This window comes from Microtus ochrogaster, unplaced genomic scaffold, assembly GCF_000317375.1.
Source record: "Microtus ochrogaster isolate Prairie Vole_2 unplaced genomic scaffold, MicOch1.0 UNK60, whole genome shotgun sequence".
In the NCBI taxonomy this organism is placed as follows: Eukaryota; Metazoa; Chordata; class Mammalia; order Rodentia; family Cricetidae; genus Microtus; species Microtus ochrogaster.
The window spans coordinates 2,314,065-2,331,792 of NW_004949158.1; the positions used below are offsets into that span (position 1 = coordinate 2,314,065).

At 39.1% G+C, this 17,728-nt stretch overlaps 1 pseudogene; it reads left to right on the forward strand.

The window, feature by feature from the left end:
* The window catches only part of LOC101989540, a 30,075-nt pseudogene extending 12,814 nt beyond the window's left edge, over nucleotides 1-17,261 (forward strand).
* Nucleotides 17,262-17,728: the final 467 nt, after the last annotated feature.

The window sequence follows — 17,728 nt, forward strand, 5'->3', positions numbered from 1 at the left end:
TTTTTTGCTTATATCAATTTACAAGGAAGGTAACTCCATTGTGTAAGGGAACACAAAGAAGAGGCAGAGAGTGAGGGGGTTCCTTGACAGAGGTTAGAGCATGTAGAGCAGAGTTACCCAAATAGGACCTGAAAGGTTTTTGGCCCTATCAGAATTTTTTTCTCTCTTTTGGAAGTTGTTTCTTTATCCCACTTCGATGGGTTTTTATTAGACTCACACCTGGTATAAACCTCAAAATGAAGCAATTGTTTTAGATGTACTCAGGCTTTGGAGAAATCATTGTGATAAGCAGTGATTGTTTCTTGTGAGTTGTTTTTCTGCAGGAGCTTTACAGCCTTTGCATGATCTTAGTCACAGTATATTCTTGGCAACCAGGAAGTCTCACACCATTGAACACTGTAAACAGTGTACAAGAGCGGCTGAGATTGCAGAGGTGATGTGTTCCTTCAGCAAACACAGATTAGATCAGGGGCTCTTGTATGAGGAACTTGTTGCACTCTAAAAATAGCTTTTATATAACAGTCAATGCATGCTTCTGAAAGCTTGCTTGGTGTTCTTTCCTTGAGACTGTTTCCCCGTTCCTTTAAGGCTTCTTAGCATCCTTATACATTTCCCTTCTCCGGCTATGTTGCATAATTCAAAACACCAGTATCCCTTTTAAATTAAAATTTTTGCAATATGGATCACATCCTTTAATAAATAAATGCCTGATAGCCAGTTAGCAGTCTGTGCAAGTTGCTGTGTTCTTACTGTCCATAACCTTCAATAATTCAGCTGAAGAACTGCAGTAAAAGGTGTTATCTTGTTCCACTCACTGCTAATAACCAGAAGCATCAGTTCTCATATCCAATGGCTCACAAAATGGGATGGAGACACTGAGTGTGTTTCTATAAGTAAGTAGAGTTAGGGAAGACTACTTTCCCTCTATTCCAACATTCTCTTGTATATATTTCCTCTTTTCCTGAATCCAAGATGACTTCTGTAGGGCTCCAAAGTACTAGAGTCGGGGTTGGGGCACAAATTTTATGGTTTTTGAGAATATAGGTATCTGTTTACTTTGGAAATCCCTTTTTAGCCTGTGGCCCAAGTTCCTTGTATTAGTTAATGGCATAATTCTGGAGTAAAAGCAGGTAAGTAACACTTAGGTTCCACACAGAGCCTGTGACTTAGGAGCTAAGCTCTTGTGGCCTGGTTGTATCTGCTGAGAATGTGCCAGTAGAACATCCAGGGGCACGCTCTTTGGAGTTCTGTCTTTGCCTCAACAAATTTATTTCCATTACAAGTGAATGTTTATGCCTCACACGTAAATTTTCTATTTTATTCAATTCTTTTATTTTTTAATCAAATAATTTCTTTATTTTGTTTTATTGTTAGTAGTCCTTAGAAAATTTTGTATAACGTGTATTGATCCAATGAACCCTAAGAGAGCCTAAGAGCCTAAAGAGTCTAAGAGAAGGTTCAAGATCCAAGACCCACAGGTTCACATACTTGGAATTCCATCAAAATACTAGATAGAATTCTGTAATATATATACAAAAAACCAACAACAAACTTATGGAGTGCTTGTGCTCGCTGCTTCAGTCTCTGTGAGTTCACATGAGCCTTGCTCAGTTGACTCCTGGTGTCCTATATCTCCCTTGGCTCTTACATTCCTTCTACCTGCTCTTCCCTGCCCGTGACTGGAGGGATTTGATGGAGACATCCCATGTCAAGCTATTTGTCCCAGGGTTTGTCACTCTTCATGTAATATGTTACTATGTGTGTTCCAGACATGGGACATTTAGTTATTTATACAATTGGAATTTGGTTTTGCTTTGTTCAGATTGTGACTATGCCTTGGTTCTTTCCTCTTGAGGTAAGGAAGTATTTAACTTAATTTTGTTTTATTTCAGGGGTAGGAGGGATATAGGTGGGATTGGGAGTCATGATACAAAAGATATAAAAATAATTTAAAAAGAAAGTTATAACAAAATTACTCATTTCTTGTAAATTTCTAATCTGGTGGAGTGTGTGTTTTAAAAACATCTTCTTATGGTTCTCAGAGTTTCCTCTGTTGTTTTGTCAAGAGGACACTTAAGAATTCCCTGACAATCATTTCAGGAAGAAAAATAATGTTAAAAATATCTAGTAACTTCCACAGAATTGTTTTGTTTGCCTTTCAACAATAATGTGATATGATGGGAGTGTAACTTGTACAGCCACTTTGGAAGCTGATATGGCAGTTTCTCAGAAAACTAGGAATTGATCTACTTCAAGACCTCGCTATGGAAACCCTGGGAATATTCCCAGAGGCTGCTCAATCATTACCACAGGGTCACTAGCTCAGATATGATCATATCAGTTTTATTTGTAATAGCAAGAACCTGGAAAAAACCTAGATCCCCCTCAACTAAAGAATGGATAAAGAGAATATGTCACATTTACTCAGCTCTAAAATACAATGACATTATCGAATTTGTAAGCAAATGGATGAAACTAGAAAATATCATCCCAAATGAGGTAACTTAGACCCAGAAAGACAAACATGACATGTTTGTCTTTGAAGACATAGAGGAAGGATTGCATGGAAGTGGCTCATAGAAGCTCACTAATTCGGGACCAACATCTGGGGGCCTGAATGGGATCAACCTAGGCCCTCTACATTTGTGTGACTGTTGTATAGACTGATCTACTTGTGAGACTCCTAACAGTGGAATTAGGGCCTGTCCCTAATGCTTGAACTTGCCTTTGGAAATTTATTCCTCTTACTGGGTTGCATCACCCAGCCTTAATACAAAGGAAGGAGCTTAGTTCTACTTCAACTTGATTATACCATACTTTGTTAACATCCAAGGGAGGTTTGCCCCTTTCTATACAGAAACAGAGGAGGAGTGGATGAGGGTGCAAAGGGGAGGTGGGGAAAGAAACAGGAGGAGAGAGGGAAAACTTTAGTCAGATGTAAACTAAATAAAAAAATTAATTATTAAAAAATAATGAGATTTGATGCCAGATATGAAATACTGGCACCACAAAACTTTAATGTGATATTTGAGCAGGTGTTATGTGGCAGACCCCTGTCCTGAAGTTGCTGAATGAATGCGTGTTTTCTAGGGCTATTTTACCCACTATAATACAAGGAGATATGGCATTGTTATCCAATAAAGGGCAGGAAAGGTTGTGGTGGTGGTGGTTAGATACTGAAGGAGCTGAGACAGATTATATGTAGTCCTCTGGATTTACTGATTAGACACACTTTCTATCTGGAAAATCAGTGATAACCCGGCTCCCAAATGTATAAAAAAGCTGCGGAGGCTCTGCTGGGGCAGTCCTGAAGGCATCACGGCCTGGCTTGTTCTTGTCACAGGTGAGTTAGCAATCAGATACACAGCCTCAGGCTTGTATCTGCCACATGATCTGACAACAAAGGAGCATATCTCAGTTCTGTTATGCTTCAATGAATTAACTTTTCTCTTTTTATTTAACCGACATTTCTCCTGCTCTTCCACCATGGGCTATTGTGACACTTCTTCTTTGATGTCAATGCCACAGCCTAGCAGAAGGTCTCACTCATGTGCAATGTGTGTGTTCTTTTCTCCTTGCTGCAGCTAATCATTCTCTCTGCTTCTCTTGGTTTACCCCTTGCCTGACTTTGGAGTTGTGCTTATGAATCTGTTAGTGTCTTGAAACTAGAGTTCTACAGAGATGAAAATGGGTGGGAGGAGCTAGAGGTAGCCATGTGTTCTTTGCCCCTTACATTACAAAGCGTTTTTCTCATTTGTCCTTAAATATTCTGCAGCATTGACAATGTAAAAGTTCCAATATTATGGAATGGAGTCATTCAAAGAGATTGTGTTAGTAGTTGTTTGTGCCATGTCATTGAAAATCTACCTGTTGCTCTAAATTTGTTTACAAAATTTGTTAAAATGCTGAATATATTCAAATGATCCTAAGCCCAACTTGTAAGTGATTTAGAATACAAGTGGTCTTTTAGCATGGTTATGATGGATGCCTGCCATCTTATCTGTCAAGAAGCACAGTTAGGAAGTTCAATGTTGAAAGAAAGTCTGGGCTAATAGTGAGATTGCCAGTTTAAAACCAAAAGTCAAAACAAAAGATAAAATACATTAACGAAAATAAGGATTGTTTTTTTGAAGCCCGCAATAGGTATATGGCTCTTCATATAATCTTACCTGTGGGAAAGAATCATCAGAGATGATTACCAAAAATAATTCCAGGTTGTATTGTTTTATGTTTGAGTATACCTCAGGTGTTGGAAGTCTGGGATCAGTCTGGCTCTGGAAGACCAGGTATTTCTGAATACTGAGTCACAGAGGAGAACCAATTGGTAGAAATTTTAGTGCATGTTGCTAGTATAGACAGTTGATTTCTGAAATTAATCCTCAATTATGACACAGAAGAAGGAACAGGGACGTATTTATGTGTTTTATGAATTCATAAAGAGTAGAGGGAAATAAATGTATGTTAATTGAAAAGGCCACCCTTGTACATATGTGAAGTTTCATCTGTATAATATCAATCTACTTCTGGTAGGATTGCCCAGATTTCTCAGAGCTCCTAAGGATACCAACTGCTGCCTCTGAGTAAACATTTGTTCTCTCTCTCTAGGTCTGTCAGTTCTGCTGAACGCCCAGCTAGGTAAGTTAATGAGGTCACCTCATTTTGTTGACAAAGCCTTTTACTCCCCTAGGCCTCAGATTATCTAATTTATTTTTACAGCACATGTCTGCTTATTTTGCATGCTTTTAAAATTATACCATCATGTTAGTGCACTTGTAAAACAGTGTGAGGAGATAAATCACCCAGGGAAAGGAAAGTCATTAAGGAATGACTCTTAGTTCACCCATCTGTGTTGTCTTCAGCCGTGTTTCCCTCTGAATGTTAAGGAACTGGTAACTGTAGAGCTTCTCAGGAATGGTGAGCATGAATTCTTACTGAGCTCCTATGTTCATGTAAGCTCTGAACACGGACCTCTACCAACTCTAAATAACAAAACTCAGTGAGTGCCTGGTGCATGAGTTAGAAACCCTGGACTCATGCTCAAGAGTCTTCACACAACCCGGTTCTCAGAGATAAAATGTACCTGAGATACAGGAAAGGCAAGAGGAAGGAACAAAAGTCAGCAGACCCTACTGTCACCTGCCGTATACTGTACTTCTTACTCTTCACATCCCGCAGGTTCTTCCTACCAGCTGATGTGCTACTACAACAATGCGGCCCAGGACAGGCCAGGACTGGGCAGTTTCAGTGTTGGTGATCTTGATCCCTGCCTGTGTTCTCACCTCATCTATGCCTTTGCAAAGATTCAGAACAACAGGATCACCCAAGGAAGAAACAGTGACTTGACTGACTACCAAACTTTACGTACCCTGAAAAACAGGTCAGAGAAGGGAAGAATGATCTGTTTGGTGTCTACAGTGTCAATAGTTGTCACCAATCAATTCTTCTTAAATGTGCATCAGAAGCAATTTTTGATGTGTGGACCTAGTCAATGCCTTTGTCTTTATATTTTAATTGATTGTGACTGTATATTTACTACACATAACTAACCTTTGCATATTGTCCATGTCCTGGAATGTCTCGGGGGTGTGGAGGGGAGGGATGTGATGAAAAGGTCCCACACAGAACTGCATATTCCAAGTCTCTCACCCTTTGCACACTGTCGAGCTGTGGGTCTCTGTATTTGATCCCATCTACTGTAGGAGGAAGCTTCTCTGATGATGACTGAACAAGGCATTGCTCGATGAGTACAACAAAATGTTTTAGGAGGCCAAGTGGTGGTGGCGCACACCTTTAATCCAGCACTCGGGAGGCAGAGGCAGGCGGATCTCTGTGAGTTCGAGACCAGCCTGGTCTACAGAGCTAGTTCCAGGACAGGCTCCAAAGCTACAGCAAAACCCTGTCTCAAATAAACCAACCAAACAAACAAACAAACAAACAAACAAATAAATAAAAAAGCCGGGCGGTGGTGGTGCACACCTTTAATCCCAGTACTCGGGAGGCAGAGGCAGGCAGATCTCTGTGAGTTCGAGGCCAGCCTGGTCTACAGAGCTAGTTCCAGGACAGGCTCCAAAGCCACAGAGAAACCCTGTCTTGAAAAACCAAAAAAAAAAAAAAAGAGAATGTTTTTAGTTGTTTTGTGGCTTTATTCCTTTAGCAGAACAGTGGTGTTTGATTTGACCTTATTTTTCATACCTTTCTGGTCTCAGGTTCTTGGCCACCTCAGCAGTGCTGGGGCTAAATTTCATCTAATGAAATGGGCCTAAATAAAATCAGATATGGGCTGTTTACTCCACCAGCTTTGCACCACTACTGCTCTAGCATAGAGCAGTTTTTAATCTACATTTCCTGATGGCTAAGAATGATGATCACTTCTTTAAGTGTTTCCTGGCCCTTTGTAAACCTTTTTTTGAATATTCCCCACTTACTTCTATATTCATGGATTAATTAGCTTGTTTGATTTTCTTCAAATTCAGGTTTTTTCCCCCTCGTCCTTTATAGTCACTAATCGCCTAATAGATGGATGGCTAGCAAATGCTTTCTCTCATTCTGCAGGATGCCCTTCCATTGTACCAGTAGTTTTATTTTGTGTGTGTGCAGAAGGCTCTTTCTTGCAACCATATTTGTCTATTATTGGTCTTATTTGCTATGTTTTCATCGTTGCATTCAGTCAATACTTTTCAACATGTTGAAACACACAGGCAGTTATGGGGAAAAGCCATGGGAGTGGACATGAAGTGTTTTCTGTTCTGGGATGGGCTGGGTCACTAGTAGTGGGTAATCTTCAGCATTCTCCAGAGTTAAGGAATGGCTTACAGACATGGAATTTGTAGGGGTAGACTTACTCAGTCTTGCCTGTCTCTGGAAAGGCAGTCCAAGTGAGCTATAGGAGAAAGGGAAGTTTATAGGTTTTTGGTGTTGAAGGTCTGCCTGACTGTGTCTGTCCTGATCTTTGAATGGGAACTGTAGCTCCAGAAAACTGAAAAGGATAAGAGTTTACAGATGGTAGATGCAAGGGGACTGCCTTTCCTATTCAAATTGAATACTGCATGTTCCTCACATCATTTTATATTGATTTTTATTATATGTATAGTTTACAAATCTTTTCTTCCATTCCAAACTTCAGCGTTTATTATGTTGCTTCCAATTTTCTCCCTTGCCTTGCAGATTCAATTGCACTGTTCATTTTTGATTTGTTGCCTTTGTTTTGATTTCATATTGTGAAAATCACAAGTCACTACTACAGAACTTTCCATTGCTTTCTTGCAATTATTTGATGAAGTCAAAGCTTTTATCTATGCCTTTCTTTCTGTTTTAAGTTGTTTTTGCATACGGTGTGACACGGAAGTGCAACTTCCTTGTTACGCATGTGGATAAGACATTATTTCAAGCAGTCCAGCAGCATATGATACTTGCCCTTCTGGTTCAGGAGCCCAGAGTGAGATGACAAGGAATTAGATAACATTTCACATTACTGTGGTGTACAGTATTTGAAAATTAACAAAATTAGCTGTGGAAGAGTAAAATAGGGGTTAATTTTACTTCTCTGTTATAAGAAGGTAAATATTTGTTATTTACTATTTCCAGAAAATACGATTGAAAACTGAATTACCTATCAAGGAGTTTGGATCATATTTCAGACACATACACACATACTCATATTTCAGTCATATAATACAATTGACCTATAATATGTTGGGTTAGGTTAGATAGCACTGAATTGCAGGAGCCATATTATAGATAATAATACTATTTTAAAAAGAGAAATCCACAGACTATGAAATTTCTCATCTTTAACCTTTACCTTAAAGGAGCAATGAACTGATAACTCTCTTGGCTGTTGGAGGCAGCGATACTGGAACTGCCCCGTAAGTGATATGTTCAGAGTCTCTGGCCCAATTACTTTGAAAGCAAGCCAGCTCAGTTCTATATGTGTTCTGTTACTTCATTATATTAGCATGGGTATTAAGGATGTCATTTCATAAGATTTGAAACTCAATTAAATCTTTCAGTAGAGACTAAATAGTAAGTGGAAGATATTGGAAAGGCTACTCTGGCTTTCATGTATTTAAGTTTGGAATTATGCAAATGGATAGCATCCTCTGACCTGTGAGTTAGTGCCTTCTAATCAGCCTGTTCTTAAAACTGTCATGAACAGAGATGTGACCATTGTCTTTCTTTTCTTTTCTGTTCTTTTTGTCTTCTGGAGAAAAGGTAAGAAAGGGAAGCTTATGAATAAGAAGACTTCTTTAGTGTCCCTGTATTTGGAAGGCATTTGATGAAAACCTGGTTAGTTCAGATATCTGCTTGGTGAAAATACCACAGGCAATTTGGAAATTATTAGAGTACAGACAAGGAAACTGTGCTAAGGTACTATGTCTGAGAAGAGGCACAATTCTGGAAGGAGGCAGGGTGAAAACCAGAAAGGCCACAGGAGGTGTTTAGAGGAAGAAATTGAGTTATTAATGGGTTTAATTCCAATGTGCCTATATTATGGTCTTATGCTTTTTTTGTATGTGTGCCTCAGTTTCTCATACATGGTGTCCACTCCTGAGTTCCGCGAGATTTTCATCAATTCAGTTATGGTCTTCCTGCGCCAGTATGGATTTGATGGGCTGAACCTTAGACTGGCGATATCCTGGGTCTTCTGGGAGCCCTGCTAAGGACAAGCATCTCTTCACTGTCCTGGTACAGGTGAGTAGAAGGTAACAGTGGGTTGAGCCTAGAAGATACAATATCTATAGTTCTTTCTTTCTTTTTTTTGAGACAGGGTTTCTCTGTAGCTTTGGTGCCTGTCCTGGAACTAGCTCTTGTAGACCAGGTTGACTTTGAACTCACAGAGATCCATTTGCCTCTGTCTCTGGAGTGCTGGGATTAAAGGCATGCACCACCACCACACAGTTCCAAAATCTGTTCTTTCTAAGTAGGGTTGCAGAGAAAATTCTAATAAGAGTTTGGAGTTGAGAATATTAAGATTACCAAGATCCTTAGGTATAACTATACCTTACTGCAGCAAGCTATATGTTAGGCATTACTCTGTGTGCTTTTCAACAATCAAGATTCATCTTCACATTACCTGTCAAATAGGTACCCTAAGTATGAGTCTTTATTTCACAAACAACTACCTAGAGTAGAAAAAGTGTAAAACTGACTCATCCAAGAGCCCAAAGACACTGAATGTTATAACTATCAGTGCAATCTTAGAGCAGATTTCAATGCATGAAACAATTTTATGAGACTGTTCGTTGTCAATGAGCAAGGCATATGGAAAATATTGGAACTATGTCAAAACTGAGATGAATGAGTATAGTTAGATATGGGGAATGTATATCTGAGGTAGAATCTTGAAACTATAGCCACAATTCCAAGCTCATTGAAATAACTCATGTGATAAAGGTTCCTATAGAGCAAAATTTCAGCATCTGGTATTTACCTAATTCTGTGATACGACAGGAAGAGAAAGAACTTCCCATGTTGGTGCCTTATTTCAGTCTTGACAAATGCAGGGACTATCCACTTAGATCAGGAGAGGATGACATATAGGGATCTACATGAGCAAAGACTGGGGTAGAAGGTACGTTTGCAAAAATGGCTAGCATCTGATCATGGGGCACTTTGTGTGTGTCCAAATGTTTGGAATTCATTTTCCATACTGTGGAATTGTTTGAAAGATTATAGAGAGTGAAGATGTGTACCAACATGCGGACATTAGGGTGAGTATTTGGACATTAACCCTGAAGGACAGAAAAAAGTGCAAAGGTTGGAAACTGAGGTAGAATGTTAGGTACACAAATATATAACAGTCAGTGTCTATTGGACTTGGGGAACATTTTGTGAAGAAACAGAGAACCCCATGTTTCTGGTTTGACCATTTGACCCTTACAATATTTGGTAAGATGGTAAACACAGACAAAGAGATTTGAACAAGAATTGATGAATATTCATAAATCCAGGAGCCCCAAATGTCTTCTTTGGATAGTAACTAAGAGTTCATGAAAAACCCTAGATAATCCACTTTAGTGATGTTAACATCTACCTACTGATATAACCAGTAGGTGAGTAGGAAGCAAAATGAGTAAATAGTGTGAAGTCCAAGATTACAGACGATTTGGACATCTATCCACTTGCAAATCAGAAACTTTACTCTCTAGACTTACTTTCTTATTCTTCCTTTTCCCCTCAGATTGTTATACCACTGGGATCTGTTTCCAGGGACATATTCTTTTTCATACCACCAATACCAGATCCTCAACCTCTCTGAAAAGTCTCAGCATAAGACAACAAGTCAATTCTACTTTGCTTTATTACCCCTCTTCATCAGATATACTGCTCTATTTTCAAGGGAAATATGCCTCTAGGCATAATTATGATTCCTAGTCCCTGGCACTAGATTTTTGCCTTGGAACAATAAAAATCAGTGCACATATAATACAATATTTGGGTTTAATATTTTCCAGTATGTCTAGTTTTATTTGGTATATCTGTCCAGTAAAGGTCTTACCCAAAACGACCACTGATCTACATGGCAGTGTCTGTAGACAATTTGTTAGAAAAAGAGTTGCATACCAAAATATTCCTTTATTAGAGCTGACCTTAATACATGTTGATTTCCTCTGGAACTGAATTGTATTTGTAACTCAGTCTTTACCAACTTCCTCGTTGCGTTACTTTCAGTCTACATTTTATTCCATAAAATCTTGGTCTTGTGGCATAGTCCAGACACTGGAGAAATGCAAATAATTTTCTTCACCATGAAAACCTTGCTGTGTGGAAAGCCTGCAAAGCTCTCAGTGTAGTGATGGTTGTGGATAATCTAACAAGAAACCTGGGAACTAGAGTTTGGATTACTGAATAATAAACTGAGATGAGGCATAGTAAAATTTTCCAATATCCATGTTTATTAGAAATCTTTTAAATTGCTGAATATTCTCTGTCATGAGTTTATCTATATGGTATCATGGTAAGGTGAAACAAAATATTTAAATCATTTAATTAATCATTCTACAATTATACATACATATATAATATATTTGAATAGGCAAAATGAATGTGAAGTATACATAAATGTTCTATAGGAAATGTATTAAGCCTTTCAGCAAGAATCCCTGGAAAGCAAGAAGCCAAGGCTGATGATTGCTGCTACAATAGCCGGTATCATTTCCACCATTGAGTCTGCCTATGAGATACCCCAGCTATCCCAGTAAGTGCTTCCTCTTACTCTTTCTTCACCCCTTGGAATTAAGTCAGAGGATACTTAGGGGTCTTGTTGCTCCAGTGCTTTGTGTACAGGTTTTGAATATTGTGTCTTTTTCCTGAATGAGTGTGGCAAGTGTCTGTCATAAATGATTTATGAGTTTTTTTCCCTCAAGGTTCTTGAACTACATCTTGGTCATGACCTACAATCTTCATGAATATAAGGAGGGATACACCGGAGAAATCAGTCCTCTGTACAAATCCCCAACTGACATTGACAACGATGCCTTCCTGAATATGGTTAGTCCCTAAAAAGATGCAATGCAGACTGTACTAGAGACAATCTAAAAGATGAGTAAATTAATATAAGAAATAGCTAGAAGCATACACAGCTTCTCAAACTACTGGTTTTTATTGTTATCATTAACAATAAATTTAGATATATGCTTTTGAAAAACCTCTAAAATCTATCTTAATAACGGAATCTGTGCTATTGGGAAGTTAACATATACAGCCACAAGTCTTCAGCAGCTGTTTGGGACTTTTAATTGCCTGCTGTATTTCAGGATTACATCATGAAGTACTGGGTGAAAAATGGAGCTGCAGCTGAGAAGCTTATTGCTGGATTCGCAACATATGCACAAACCTTCTCCCTGACTGACCCATCTAACATTGGAATTGGTGCCCCAACCTCAAGCCCTGGCCCTGAAGGTGCCTACACACAGGAATCTGGGATCTTGGCCTATTATGAGGTCTGTAGGTTGGCCATCCTGTGCTGTTTCAGTTTCAGGATGAGAACTGGGCTGTAGCCAGGTGTCAGGGGTAGAAGATTGGAATCAGCTGAATCTGAACATTCATTCTGTCCAGTTCCTACTTGATCTAATAAATATCCTTCCAAATTTATAAAATGTTTTAATTTATACTTCTTCAATCATACAAAAATACTGTGCTTAACATTAAATACTATTTCTTCATGTAACAGACCACATACTGATGTGTATCTGCATTAGCAAAGAGGAAAGTTATATCAAAGAATGTATCTTACTACGTGGATTCTCTAAATCCAGTGCTTAAATCTGAACCTTAGATGAACATCTGAAGATAGCACCAGCTGGGTGTTCCTCTATGATCCAGCTCTTTTCTTGGTGAAAATTACTGGGTTCACTTACCAAGGTTTGGGGAAAAGTTCTGTTGATAACTGTGATGCCTCACACCTGTAAACATATTTCAGGCCAACATGCAGGAGAGGCGATAGTGTAAACTGACTGTGTGCTACAGACCTAGACTGTACCTAAAACAAAAAATGGGGAAAAAACAAAATGTAAACAAAAGAAAGAATAAAAAAATAAAATTCACCTTTGATATAGTTTAGCTGTAGACAATTTTCCTTCACAGAGAATACTACTCAGCCCTGATGGAAGAAGGTCATTGGTTAAGTAATAAAGAAACTGCTTGGCCTCATAGGTTAAAACATAGGTGGGAGGAGTAAACAGAACAGAATGCTGGGAGGAAGAGGAAGTGAGGTAAGATGCCTCAGACAGACGCTATAGCTCAGCTCTTGGGGGCACACGCCATGAAGCTGCCAGGTCAGACATGCTGAATCTTTTCCAGTAAGACTGATGCTACACAGATTGTTAGAGATGGGTTGATCGGGATATGAGAATTAGCCTGTAAAGGCTAGAGTTAATGGGCCAAACAGTGTTTAAAAGAATACAATTTGTGTGTTGTTATTTTGGGGCATAAACTAGCTGGTGGTGGGAGTTGGGTGGCGGAATGCAACCCGCAGCACTCCACAACATAGCCCCACTTAAAATGTCACTCAATGTCTTTAATTACAAATAACACTCATTTTAAAATGAGGCACAAAGAATACCAAACAAAATATATTTTTCTTTCATAGCATAATATCTTAAGAATTTGACCTCTTGTATTTTTAAAGGTTTGTACCTTCCTCACAAAAGAAGCCACTCAGATCTAGGAAGGCTCTCAGGAAGTCCCTTATGCCTACCAAGGGAATGAGTGGGTTGACTATGACAATGTCAGGAGCTTTCTCATCAAGGTATGTTCATTCCCTTGGAAGTACAGAAGCCCCAAAATTAAGAATTCAAATGACTCTTACCCTCTCTCCTGAACCAGGCCCAGTGGCTTCAGCAAACAATTTTGGAGGTGCCATGATCTGGGCTCTTGGCATGGATGACTTCAGTGGCTCTTTCTGTAACCAGGGCAAGTTCCCTCTGACCTCTACAGTAAAAGAAGTCCTCAAGGTGACCAGTGCAAGTAAGTACCAGCAGGGTTTTGTAGTAGTACAAGCATGTCCCTTCACTGAGCCAAAGGCACTCTTGACATGTGTGTCACCCTTGCATGGAGAGGATCTTCCCATTTCATCCCATTGCTCATCTCCAATGGGATAAATATCCTGATGCTGTCCAGTACCCAAGGTTCCTTACTACTGTCTTGGACTCCTCAAGGGAAATGATCACCTAAGCATTCAAAGGGACGTGCAAAGATTCCTAAATTTCATGATGTATAGGAACATTTAGAAAGTGTACTGACTCTCACTGTAGGTATCTGCTTCCTTGTGAAGGCCATCTTCACTGCCTCACTCTGTCTCCATGGAGAAACAGGACAGAAATGAATTAAGAGGACTTTAATTCTTTTACCAGAATGACCTTTTAATTTTTGTTTGTAACAAGATCTTTTGGATAAGAAGCTTTTATATATGTGGCTTCCATCAGCACACAGTGTCATATATGATTTATAAAGCAAGACATATTAAATTGAAAGGGTGTCATTGAAGAAAGATACAAAGATAGGCAATCACATGAGAACACGGGTCAAAATATGACATCTCTTTTCAACTTCTAATGATAGAGAAATGTAATCTAATGTGAGGAAGACGAGATAATCACCCCTCTCCTCTCCAGTGCATCCTGTCCTCACTTCACTTCTAGGAAAGGTTTTTTTTTTTATAAAGGTTTCCACTCATTTTGTTGTGCTGTGTCTTTCAGGTTGCATGGTCTCTGCTCCAGACCTTCATCTGGTAAATGCTCCGCTAGACAGTGGGTGTAGAAATGAGAAGAACACAACTGAGCCAGTGGATTCTCTGCCTTCTGTGACAAGAGAATAATAAAGATGCCTTCCTGTGTGGCCTGAATGCAATCTAATCCCTGCACATGTCCCAAGTGGACCTTGTCCTCAATCCACCCGTCATGAGGAGACATGGCATGAGCTTGACCTTTCAGCTTTTCTCATTACTCTGAACAGAATGGTATCCTTTGTTCTTTGCAAAGCTCCCTTGCTCTTCCCTAAACTACTAAAATAAAATCACCATTCAAATCATGAGTCTTTATTTCTCTCCTCGTGTGTGTGTGTGTGTGTGTGTGTGTGTGTGTGTTTGTGTGTATGTGTGTGTGTACGTGAGTTTGGAGAATTCTTTCGTTCAGGTGAAAACAGCAGTTCTGTGTGTCTGTGTGGGCTGTAATACTAAAAGACATGTGTTAAGAAGTTTTAGAGCCATGAACCTCATAGTCTTTTATCTGTCAGCATACTTGTGCATAATGGATGGAGATTGGGAAAGAATCATTTGATGTTGCTGCAGGGATGAATGAAGACTTGGATCATTTATATCTCTCAGTTTGAGACCAAACTCCAGAAAGAGTCACAGTGACTACAAGACAGCAGAACATATGCAAAGCTGAATGTCTTGCTGAGCAATAAAGTCCAGGTCACTCTTTCATCTCTCCTTGGGTCTCAGAACTTTTTCATCACCTCCCAGTATTAGAAGATGTTATTCCCCCTTTACCAAACTCTTGGTATGGGAAGTTCTTTTGTATATGTGTTACTTTTATTGGTTAATGAATAAATCTCTTTTGGCCTATGGAAGGAAAGAATGCTAGGAGAAAGAAAGTAGAATCAGAGACATGCCATGTAGCAGCAGAAGGACACAAATACCAGAAACCTTACCAGTAAACCATGAGCCTGGTGGTAAAATATAAAATGATAGAAATGGGTTAATTTATGATGTAAGAGCTAGATAGGAATACACTTAAATTACTTATTGTAATTAATATAGTTTCTGTGTGATTATTTGGGGTCTGGGCAGCCAGGAAACAAAAGAGCAGTCTCTGTCTACAAACTCTTATTTCTTTCCCATTTTCTTCTAGCTCCCTCTTCTTCCCCCATTCACTCCTTAGTTTTACCTTTTGTTTTACGGGCTTTCACAAATTCTGGGTATAATTCCCTTGTCAGAATATTTGAGTTCAAAAGACCTTCTTCCATTCTGTTTCACTCCTACTAGGTGGGTTTTTATAAATATTGAGATGCCTACACCAGGAAGTTTGGGATCTTGGCCCACTTAGATGTCAGGAGGCTGGCTGGATGCACAGTTCTGTGTAAATTTCATGACAAGAGGTCTACCCTCACCCGACATCTATTGAATTGAATGCTATTCTAACTTCAACCTGTCTTTCCAAAAGAGGAAATTACCTTCAGAGCTTAAAGTCCTTCATCTGAGGGTCTCCTCTAGGCATAGCTCACATCTCTCTTCTGGACAGCACAAACATGCTTGCTTTTCCTCTGGAGAAGCTGCTGGCACTAGAAGCTCACTTCCATGTTCCCTGTGATGTGTATTTCAGTTGTAGATCCTCTGTTCTGATGTATTGTTAGTAGCAAGTGCTCTAGGAATATGTAGGAACTGTCAATCTGGACTGTTGATTCTGTCACTCGCATGAAGAGTGACAGCAGTAGCTTCTGGCATGACCTAACAGGAATCACATTCCAGAAGAACTGTGTGCGATAAATGCATTGTATGCTGTATAAGCTGTAATTGTGCATCTGGGCCTGAACTTGACCTGTTCCATTTCCCAAGCTTCTTATGTTTCTCCAGTCTTCACTCTGAGGACACAATAATCTTTCCTAACACTGTTGAGTATAATGAGATATCAAAATCTATGTCTTTGAAATTTTAACTTGCTGTGTTCTGTCATAGATGTAGAAATGTCATTTATGTAGAGAGTGCAAGAGAGTTTATGAGGATGAACTGATTCCAAAGTCATACATGCTTCTATTTAACAGCCATGATGGATGAGACCCTGGAAAGGAATATTGCTGATTTGGGCACATGATCAGAATAAGAACATTTACAGAAAAAGTCTAGTGTCTAGTGTCCAGCATAAAAAGATGTTACTTACACTTCAGGACTCTATGATGGGCAGTTCTGCTTGGCATTCTCATGAGTACAAGTCCCTCTTGAAGAAATTATAAAAGTATGCGCCATTTTCAGTCCTAAGTGCCTTGACTGATCTGAATTCACTCATCAGGCTGCATCTACCTTTTCTCCATGGTGGTTTGTAGCAAAACTACTCCCAGTTGATATTCTCAACTATTCTTCAGCATGCAGTCCGTATTAAAATTGTATTCATATTGTGTTTCAAGCAGAGTTAAACTTAGTTCGGATTTAGACATATTTAGGAAAAGGAAGTCACAACTGAGAAAGAACCACCATACAATTGGTCTGTGTGGCAATTTGGTAATTACTGATTGATGTGGCTGACTCTTCGCAAAGTGGGCATGGCATCCTTAGCCAAGTGGCCCTGAGTTATATAAGAGAGGTAGCTAAGCAGACCTTTAATATCAATTTGCAAATAGTATTCCTTTCCGGCCTCTGATTCACATCCAACTTGTCTTCCTTGATGATACATTGTAGCATATAAGCTGAAATAAGCTGTTTTCTCTCCAAAGATAGTTTTTGTCAGTGTTTTAACACAACAGAACAGTAAATTATGTGTGTCACTCTTTTCCCTTTATTTTCCTCTTATGACTTCAACTCTATTATAAATTCACAGTAATAGTCATTAAATATTGAATCTCCAATTTTTCATAACCCATCCTGATAAGCAAGAATAAATATATGACTCTCCTGTTCAAGGAACCAAACATTTCCCCCTTTTTCAGGTTGCATGGTCTCTGCTCCAGACCTTCATCTGGTAAATGCTCCACTAGACAGTGGGAGTAGAAATCAGAAGAACACAACTGAGCCAGTGGATTCTCTGCATTCTGTGACAAGAGAATAATAAAGATGCCTTCCTGTGTGGCCTAAATGCAATCTAATTCTTGTAGAAATCACAAGTGGACCTTGTCCTCCATCTGCCCATGATGAGGGAATGAAACATGAGCTTGACCTTTCAGCTTTTCTCATTATTCTTAACAGAACACTCTCCTTGATTCTTTGAAAGTTCCTTGCTCTTTCCTAAATTTCTAAAAAAAAACCCAAAAAACAAAAATACCCTAGCATTCAGAACACGCATGTCTCTCTCTCATGTTTGTGTGTGCTTATTTAAGAACAACAGCACAATCTGGTAAAAAACCATTCTTGTGATAATTAACTCAGTCCCATGTGCACAGCAAATCACTTAGAACTATCTGGAAACAAAGTAAGTTAAATACAGATCAGATGTGACTACACCAAAACTCTCTATAAGGAACAAGTGACATTGTCTTCATTTAGATTTCTATTGCTGTGGTGAAATATTATGACTAA